General features: G+C 42.3%; 1 pseudogene; it reads left to right on the forward strand.

The window, feature by feature from the left end:
* Nucleotides 1-2,440, forward strand: part of LOC102831256 — a 17,619-nt pseudogene extending 15,179 nt beyond the window's left edge.
* Nucleotides 2,441-10,479: the final 8,039 nt, after the last annotated feature.

A 10,479-nucleotide genomic window follows, 5' to 3' on the forward strand; every position in this document is an offset into this window, starting at 1 on the left:
CCTAAATTAAACGGAGGCGCAGGCCGAACCAGGTGTGCATTACAGCTTGGAGAGCATGCTATACGGCTGACTAGGCATGCATTGCTGACCAGCTAGTAAGGGGTGCGTACTGCCAGCATAGCTAAGATGTTTACTATGCGGGATCTTACCGCCCTTATAGCTCAGATGTTTATATCGCCGGATCTGCCGGACGCCAGTAATGCATCCACTCTGGTTTTGGGGTGTCTCTTTGCCTCTCTCGTTGTGTCTCTGTGTCTCCTCCTTCGCTATCCCTATCGCCACCAGATATCCCCACCTCGTGAACCAAACATCAGTGTCGAGGCCAGTCCTCGGCAGTAAAGAAAATAAAAATCTTCACAACTGGACCAATAAATGACATCATGATAAATGGAGAAAAGATTGGAGGTGTCAAAGACTTTATTTTGCTTGGGTCTACAATCAACAGTCATGGAGGAAGCATTGAATAAATCAAATGATCTATTGCCATAGGCAAATCTTCTGCACAAGACTTCTTTAAAGTGTTTGAGGCCTAAGGTGCACCTGACCCAAGCCATGGTATTTTCAATAGTCTCATTCATTTGCATGTGACATTTGGAAAATGAATAAGGAAGAGTGTAGAAGAACTGATGCATCTGAATTATAGAGTTGGAGAAGAATTTGAGAGTACCATAGACTTCCAGAAGAACAAACAAATCTATATTGGAAGAAGTACAGCCAGAATGTCTGCTCCTTAGGGGCCAGTGTGGCCAAATTCCACTTTTTATACTTCAGACACATTGTCAGGACGTTTGCTAAAGTGGTAGGTCAGTAAAAAAGAGGAAGACCCCAGTGAGATGGATTGCGCAGTGGCAGCAGCAGCGGGCTCGAGGATAACAGTCATGCGGCTGGAGAAGGAGCGGCAGTGTGGCATTCTGTTGTGCCTACGGTCGTCGTGAATCAGAACCAACTCGATGGCGCCTAACAACAACAAAGCCTGCCTCTTCTCATGATTTTCTTTAATACTCTCTAGTCGCTTTCTCTTTTCATCTCCCTGTCTTTGTTTTTCAAGTTGTTTTTTTTTCTCTTCCTTTTATTTTCGCTTGTACAGCTCTATTTTCTTGTCTCTCTTTTCTCTTTTTAGTTGTTATATTCTTTTTCTTGTTGCTGCCAATTTTTGTTTCTTTTTGTACTTTATTCTGTCTTGGCTGTCATTTGCTTGCTTGTTCTGTTTTGTTTTCTTGTGTGTGTTTTCTCCTCTTGCCCCACCTGATGGGAGACAGCAACCACACCCATAGAGCTTAGCCACCTCTGCAGCTTCACTGGACATGAGTCGATACCTGTTCCTGTATGAACTGACCAATAACAGACATCAGCCAACACCAGGCAAGCCCACCCTAAACTGAGATTCACAAATGGAAGACGGTGCCCACATTTCCATGCTCTAATCGTACCCACCAAGTGACAGTGGGTGAGAGCTAAGAACACACCAACATACAGCTATCAATTCAATACAAATACAACACCACCACAATGACTTGGAGACAACAGAAGATTTTACTTCACATGAAGAAACAAGAGAAAGTAGCTCAAACTAATGACCAAGATGCAGAGCCAGAAAACTTTCCTGATGAAAAGAAGGTAATGGAACTAGCTTAGATATAATTCAAAAGAATGATATTTAGGTACCTTCAATGGACTAATAGAAAAATGGAGAAAGCAAGAATACAGAAAAAACTTTAGGTGAACACTATGAGAACAAACAGACCAAATCAACGCAAACAGAAAGCTTAAAGATTCATGCTAAGGTTTCAGGAATGGACAATACACTGAAAGGGCAAAGGGGTCGATCTGGATCAATGACTTTGAAGGTAAATCTCTCATTACTAGTAAGATGGAAGAACAATCTGAAAAAAGCAGAAAAATCAGAAGAAAGCCTGAGATTCATGTGGCACATCATGAAGAACAATAACTTACGAGTAAGTCTTTTTTGTCTCGGCAGCCTGCAGGTCATCCAGATTACGGAAGACCAGGAAATTTAGAGGCCATGTGAGCCATGGCCATGGCCACATCAGCAAGCACCAGTAGCACTTTGGAGGCAGGGCATTGCTGGCAGCTTGCATCACCATAGGATCAATTCCGACAAATATCATCCAGGTTACTTTGGGAAGGTGGGTATGAGACATTATCGCTTGAAGAGGAACCAGAGTTTCTGCCCAGCTGTCAACCTTGATAAATTGTGGACCTTGGTCAGTGAGCAGGATAAAATTGGGGCTGCTTCCATCATTGATGTGATGCGATCGGTTACTACAAAGTTCTGGGGAAGGGAAAGCTCCCAAAACAGCCTGTCAAAAAAACACACACAAAAAAACAACAACCTGTCATCGTGAAGACCAAATTCTTCAACAGAAGAGCTGAGGAGAAGATTTAGGGTGTTGGGGGACCCTGTGTTCTGGTGACTTGAAACAGCATGGAGAGGAATTAAATGTTCAGTGTTTGAGTGTAGGTTCTTTGGTGACAACTCTGTATCCTTAACTGTGGCTATTACTGATCATTGCCACCATCAGGACCCCCATCTAACAGGTTCTAGGGGTGTTGGGGCATGTGTTTCCTTGCTGCCTCTCCTCAAACTGCATGGTAGGAACACACCAGCACGTTAAGAGGCATGACCCACTGCCCGACCTAACGCTTGACAGAGTGGGAGCTATGCCTGCTGATAATATATTCTGGTTAATAAATAAATAAATAAATAACTTATGGGTGATTGGAATTCCAGAACAGGAAAAAACTTATAAAAACCATGGAGAAAATTGTCAAAGAGTTGTCAAAAGAAAACTTCCCAACATCATGAAAGACAAGAAGATAACCATTCAAGAAGCGAAATGACTTCCAAACAGGATAGACCTTAAAGAGAAATATCACCAAGGCATCTCATAATCAAACTTTCCCAAACCAAAGACAAGCAAACAATCCTGAGAGCATCTTGGGAAAAATGAAAAGTTACCTACAAAGGAGAACCATGCAGGTAGACCATGGAGAATGAGATGTTTCTAGGATTTATTTATTTATAACTTCTTTACAATAAAATGAACTTCAAACAGAAGGAAAAGAAAAAAACTATGATTTCTGAGCAGAAACCATGCAGGCAAGAAGGTAATGGAATGACATATGCAAAAGTCTGAAATAAACAAATTGCCAACTAAGAATCAAATACCCAGCAAAACTGTCCCTCAAATATGATGGTGAAATTAGAGCATTTTCAGATAAACAAAAAATTAGAGGAATTTATAATAACCAAACCAACTTAACAAAAATACTGAAGATAGTTCTTTGGACTGAGAACCAACAACAGACAACAACGTGAGATTAACATACATGACAACACCATCCAGAACTCAATCCAGATATAAAAATATCCAAAATAAAACAAACTTAGTAGGCTAAAAATAAAGAAGCAGAGATATCTATTTATAATGAAGTCAACTACAAAGCAAAAGGAGACAATAATGTATATAGAGAACTTCCAAATGGTGAGGACGTCAAGTAGATTTTGAGATAAAACAAACTTTTTAAATGGGGGGGGGAATTAATAAATTACAGGTTAATCTCAAAGAAAATTAGTATACCTTCACACAGAAATAAAAAGAGAAAGATATGGAATCATGAAAATTACAGCAATGAAGAAAATGAAGAGAAAGCCCAGAAACAAAATTAACTCAGTTCAGAAACTTATGTGGAACAAAGAAACTAGCAACACCACACACATACACACAAAAACCATACAGCAAGATAGCAGCAACCTATTGATAATGATATATAAATGTATTAAATGCACTAGTGAAGAAGCAGAGGGTAGCAGAATGGATACAAACTTCAGTACATAGACACAGTGGAATGCTATGTAACATAGAAGAAGGATGACAAATCTGTGAAACACAGCATAACATGGATGAACCTGGAGGGCATTATGGTGAGTGAAATTAGCCAATTATAAAAGGGTGACTATTGTATGAGACCATTGTTGTAAAAAGTTAAGAAAAGGTTTTCTTGCTAAAAGAAAGATTCTATGCTATTTATAAGGGTGGGAGGGAAGAGAAAATTATCCACTGGGTAAAAGGTAAGATACATGTTAATTTGAGTTTGGGGAAGGCAATATACAAAAGAGATAGCTTGGCATAGGAAAGCTGAAGGTAGCAGAAGGCACAGTGGGGTGCAAGAGTTCAAATGAACAGAGGTAAACACTGTGAACTTGATGGTACGTGGAGGGAACTGCAGTCACTGGAATGACACCAAGTCTATGGTTTGTTGGATGTGGGACTGACAATCTGTTCTGTAAACCTTCACTCAATTCACAATCAAACATTTTTTAAAAAGAAAAAAACGAAACCATGGCCAGCTGTAGTCCCAGGCAAACCTGGTACGACCCACCATGCTTGGGTCCGGATCGGGAGAGCCCGTGACCTCTGAGGCTATGACGAGGAAAACAACATGAAGCAGGAGCAGAGCTGAGCCAGGACTCAAGGGTTAAGAACAAGGTGGTTCCCAGGGACCTGCCTCAGCTTCCCTCCTACTCCCCACCCCCATCTGTGCCTCTTCCCCTCTCCCTTGTTCCTCAGCTGGCTAGGCACCTCCTGAGCTCCTGCCTACCCCCGGCCCGGCTCCCAGCCCGGCATCCTCAGCAGAGTGGGCCTCAGGACCCACATTGTCCACACAACTGAGGTGGAAGGTAGAGAGACTCCCTCTGTGCCTGACTGAACTCATTCATAATGGCCCCAAAGGGAAACTATTCAAATGTCCAGCCAAGGAGAATGAAAACATAAAATGTGATCCAGTCACAAAAAGGAATGGAATATTGATGTGAGCTTCCATGTGTATGAACCTTGAAAACTATTGGACTGAGTAAAAGAAGCCACATACTGTTGTTAAGTGACAAGTCAGTTCTGGCTCATAGCATAGGGTTTCCAAGGAATCGCTGGTGGGTTTGAACTGCTGACCTTGTGGTTCACAATCCAACGCTTATCCGACAGCGCCACACCAGGACATATTGTGGGATTCCATTTACATGAAACATCCAACCAGACAAAATGGGCACCGGTCGCCAGGGACTGACTGAGTCTGGGGTCTTCTGTCCAGGTTTTGGTGGTGAGTGTACTAAGTCTCTAACACCACCTTGTGATTGTAACAAGGGTCACTGAATTGTCACTTTAAATGTTGGATGTTACGTTTGTCAATTTCACCTCAATAAAAAAACAAGGGGAGAAACAGAAAATTCTGCCCCAGTTGCTCAGTTTTTTTTGCTCTTTGGAAACCCTATAAAGGGTCGCTATGGATCAGAATCAACTCAACGGCACTTAACAACAACAACAACAACCCTGGTGATGCCCACGTCTCGTAGGAAACCCGAGTTGCTGGAAATTGTGCTGGAGAGGCAATGGGTACGTGGGCCAGTGGACAGCCTGGCCTCTCAGCCTCAGCCAGGTCACATCTTCAGGTGACCGCAGTCCCAGCTGGCGTCCGTCCGAGTGCAGTAGCCTGCAAGGGCAGAATCCTCCCTAAACTCCCAATCATACCCAATGGGAACACAAGTAAGCAGAGACGGACCCAGGAAAATGGCATGCACAGTGCTTGTGTTGCATGTAAGCGGGCTGGAGACAGTAGCCTGGGGCCCCGTGAAAGACCAGGACCTTTGATTCCCTGGACAAACTCAGCCCTTTTTAAAAAGTCCAAGAACAGCTCTTAGCCCAGGGCAGGACAAGGTATTTGCAGGAGGCCCCTGGGCAGAGCTGGGCCCACCACAGCACAGGTGCCAGATGTGGTCCAGGAGCTCAGGCCTCTAACGAACTGGACTACAACTCTGGGGAGCAGCTAGTCCCCTCCCACATGAAGGAGCTTTCGTCTGTGGAAGAGGGGTGGGCAGGGAGAGGGCACTGAAGCTGCAGAAAGAGCCAAGTCCTGGTAAGCCTTGCGCTGCCCTGGAAGTCAGGCCCGGGAGGGGCAGCTTGGAACTGGGAGGCAGAAGTGGGGGCAGAGTTCAGCGGGGTGATCGTGGGGAGTGGGGGAACGGAGAGAGTGGACTTCTGGAAACTGGTCAGCAGGGTTTTAGGGCTGTCAACTAGTCCGTTCAGGGGCCCTTCCGCCCCTCCCCCCCAAAACAAAACAAAACTACTGCATTCTCCCTTAGTCCCACTGCTGTGAGACATGGCCATTGGACCCTGGCCTCTGGACCTTGCAAGGAGACCTACTTCCCAACCACCGTGGTGGAGGACCCCTGGGACAGGCCCTGTCCTGGGAGCCAGTGTTGGGGTTTTTTTGTGCACACTTACCCAGAGCTCTTAGGTCGGGCGGTTCAAGCTCATCAGTTGCTCCTTGGAAACCCTATACAGGGTCGCTATGGGTCGGAATCGACTCGACAGCGCTTAGCAACAACAACAACAACCCAGAGCTCTTGGCCCTTTATACACATTAGAGTTTAGGAGGGAGAGTGTGATGTCCTTGTGGTCGGGTACCTGTGTCAGGCCAGGCAGCTCAAGACATGGCCCTTCTCTGCCAACCACTCCAACACGGGTGGACTTCCAAGGCCCGGTGTGAGACTGACGTGTGGTTCTCTCCGTCATGTGTGCAGTAGAGCTTAAATTCTATAGCAATGGCCTTGTGAATGGCTGTACTCGACAGCAAAAGCCCAAATTCATATGTTCAGAGTCATGTGAGTTCTTTATGTTACTTTCCCATAGCTAGCTGACTATTAAACCAGACATGGGGCTATGCTTAGACAAGCCTGGACAAACCCAGAGGGGAGCAGTTTACCCTCAGGAAGAATGTAGTCGGAAGTCCGTAAAACTAATATGCAGAGATGCTCACAAAGAATTAGGGAACGTGTCTGGGCTTTTACAGAAAGTAGCCAATCAGATGCACGTTTGTTGTTTGTAGTAATATATATATACAAGGAAACATTGGCCATTTCAGCCCTTTTTACTTGTACTGTCCACAACAATCACATTTCCACACTGAGCCACTATCTAGTTCTAATTTTTTTTCTCTCTCTCTCATTTTGTTTTTCATTTCCCTTCTTTCCTTCTCTTCATCTGTGGAAAAGTTCCCAATGGTTTGATCTAGTGAGAAAATGAACGCACATTGTTCACTTTTCTGTACATGGGGGGGAAAATAGAAAGAAATTTCCTTTTCTTTTTAATTGCCTTCCCTGTCACCCAAGTTAGTACAGGTCTACCTAGTGTGGTACAGAACTGAGAACCTTGTGGTCAGCAGTTCTAACCCATCAGCCACTCCTTGGAAACCCTATACAGCATTGCTATGAGTTGGAACTAAATCAATGGCACTGAACACAATCCACTGTACCCACTGAATAATTAATTCTCCCTTCCCTCCCTGATAACCATCACAGAATGTTTAATAGAGAATGAAAATCTTTACTTGACTTTTTATAGTAGTGGTCCCATAGAGTAATGATCCCTTTGCAAACAGTTACATTATGCACTGTTTTTCAGATCCATGATTATTCTTCAATGATGTGTAATATTCCATTGTGTGTATGTGCCAAAGTTTGTCCAACTATTCCTCTGCAGATAGGCATGGAGGCTGTCTCCTCTCTTTGTTATTGTGAATAGTGTTGATATGAACATGGGTATGCATAGATCTATTCGGCTGTTATTTCTCAAGGATATATACCAAGTGAAGAGTTTACTGGTTCTTACTGTATTTCTGTTTCCAAGCTGCTGAGAAAATGCAATACCATTTTCCACAGAGGTTGCACCATTTTACAGACCCACCCTCTCCAGCATTTTTTTCCCCTGTTTTCTGTTTTTCTTTTTAAACTTTGCTACTAATGCTTGGAGTAAGATGATATGTCATTGTTTGATTTGCATCTCTCCAATGGCTAATGGAGTCCTGGTGTGGCGCTGTGGGTTATTGCACTGGACTACAATATCAGTCTGAACTGCAAGGTCGGATGTTCAAGCTCACCAGCCGCTGACCGGAAACCCTACACAGGGTCATTATGAGTTGGAACTGACTCCTCGGCTCTTAACAACAACACCAACAATGGCTAATGATCGTGAACATTTCTTCATATGTTTGTTGGCTGCTTGAATGTTTGAAGTCTGTTCATGTCCTCTGCCTATTTTTAAATTGGATTATCTGTCTTCTTACAGAGGTGTTGAAGTCTTCTATACATTTTAGATAATAGCCCCTTACCTAATATGTCATTGTCAAAACTTTTTTCCCAGTCTGCGAGTTCTCGTTTTACTCTTTTGGTGAAATCTTTTGACGCACATGTGTCTAATTTTTAGGAGGTCACAGTAGTTTGTCATCTGCTATTTGTGTATTTCCAGTTAAGTTTGAAAGTTTAGTTACGTCATATGTCAGAGACCGTAAGTTTGTCCTTATTCTATCACTGATGACCATTATAGTTACAGATTTTACATTTACATCTTCAGTTCACATAAGGTTCGTTTTTATATATGTGTAAGATATGGGTCTATTTCATTCTTCTGCAAATGAATTTCCAGTTTCGCCATCACCATTTGGGGAAGATACTAGCTCGTCCCCATTTAATGTGTTTTGGTCCTTTGTCAAAGATCAGCTGAATTGACTTCTGAGATCTCAATTCTGTGTAAGATCTATTGATCTATGTGTCTTTTGTTGGACCTGTACCAGGCTGTTTTGCCTACTGTGGCTGTGTAGTATGTTTTGAGATCAGGAAATGAGAGGTCTTCTAGTTCATTCTTATTCTTTGGTAATGATTTATCTGGGTCTCTTTCCTTCCACATAAAGTTGGTGATTAGTTTTTCCATCTCTTTTAAAGAAAGATGCTAGAACCTGGATTGGGGTTGCATTGTATCTTTTTATATATGCTTTGGGTAGTGTTGACATTTTCACAATGTTAAGTCTTCCTATGCATGAGCATGGTATATAGGCTTCCATTTTTATAGGTCTCTTGGTTTCTTGGAGTCCTGGTGTGGCGCTGTAGGATAAGCGCAGACAGCTAACTGCAAGGACAGTGGTTCAAACCTACCAGCAATTCCCTGGAAACTCTATACAGGGTCTCTATGAGTTCAAATTGACTCTACAGCACATAACAACAATGACTTGATCTCTTGTAGTAATGTTTTATAGTTTTCTTTGTATAGGTCTTTTCTTTCATTTATTTTAGTTTTTATTGTAAATTATCAGTTTTACACTCATCCTATTGTAATTCATTTCACTGCAATGATTACAATCCTCTCTGTGCATCATCATTCAACAGTATTTGCTTCTAGTCCCTCTGGGTGTTTTGTTTTTTTGGATGTACACAAAAACAGTCAGGAATATAGAAGCATTTAAACAACGAAAGGGCACATCCTGGCCACCAGCACACAGCCTTTCTCTTTCCAGGAGTCTGGAGTCCTCAGCTGCTCTATCTCTCCATATCATCATCTCTCCCTCCATCTCTGGTGTTATTACTTCTCTGAATAGGGTCCCACATTCCTCTCTTGCTCTTCTCCCTTGATGGTCCTAGTGTCTTCTGTTCCTGGGCTGTAAGATTAACTACTCCCCCCTTTTTGTTACAAAACTTCCACCTTTACAGTTGTCACAATCATAATTAGTCATGATATTTGTATAGGTCTTCTGTCTTTTATTTCTCTGATTAGTGTTATTCCTAATGATTTCATTTTGTGTGTGGGGGAGGCTATTGAAAATTAGTTTTCTTGGTTTATTTTTCAGAGCTCTCTTTATTAGTGTAAAGGAATCCAGCTGCGTTTTGTATGTTGGTCTTGTACCATGCCACTTTACTGAATCTTCCCGTGAGTTCTAATAATTTTCTTGCTGAGTCTCCGGGATTTTGTAAGTATAGGACCCTATCATCTGTAAATAGAGAGTTTTACTGCTTCTTTGCCAATTTGGATGCCTTTAATTTCCATTGCTTATCTTATAGTTCTGACTAAGACTTCCAGCACAATATTGAATAGGAGTGGTGATAAAGGACATCTTTATCTGCTTCCTGTTCACAAGGGAATGGTTCCATTTTCTCTCCATTTGAAAGTGATGTTGGCTGTTTTATATGTTGTTGTTGTTAAGTGCCGCCGAGTTGGTTCTGACCCATAGCGACCCTGTATAGGGTTTCCAAGGAGCAGCTGGTGAGCTTGAACCGCAAACCTTGTAGTTCAAATGGCTTTGCAGTCTGGCTCATTAACCCACAGTGTATGTATATCTATATCTATATCTATATATATCCTTAATTATGTTGAAAATTTTCCCTTCTACTTCTATTTTGATAAGTGTTTTTTATCAGGAATGGGTGTTAGATTTTGTCAAATGCCTTTTCTGCATTGATTGATTTGATATGATCATGTGGCTTTTTTTCCTTTATGGTGAATTACATTGATTTTTTTCTAATATTGAACCATGCCTGGTATGAATCCCACTTGATCATAATGTATTGTTTTTGAATATGTTGTTGGGTTCTATTGGCTAGAATTTTGTTGAGAACTTTTGCATCTATGTTCATGA

The sequence above is a fragment of the Chrysochloris asiatica genome, unplaced genomic scaffold (assembly GCF_000296735.1).
Source record: "Chrysochloris asiatica unplaced genomic scaffold, ChrAsi1.0 scaffold00001, whole genome shotgun sequence".
NCBI classification, from domain to species: Eukaryota; Metazoa; Chordata; class Mammalia; order Afrosoricida; family Chrysochloridae; genus Chrysochloris; species Chrysochloris asiatica.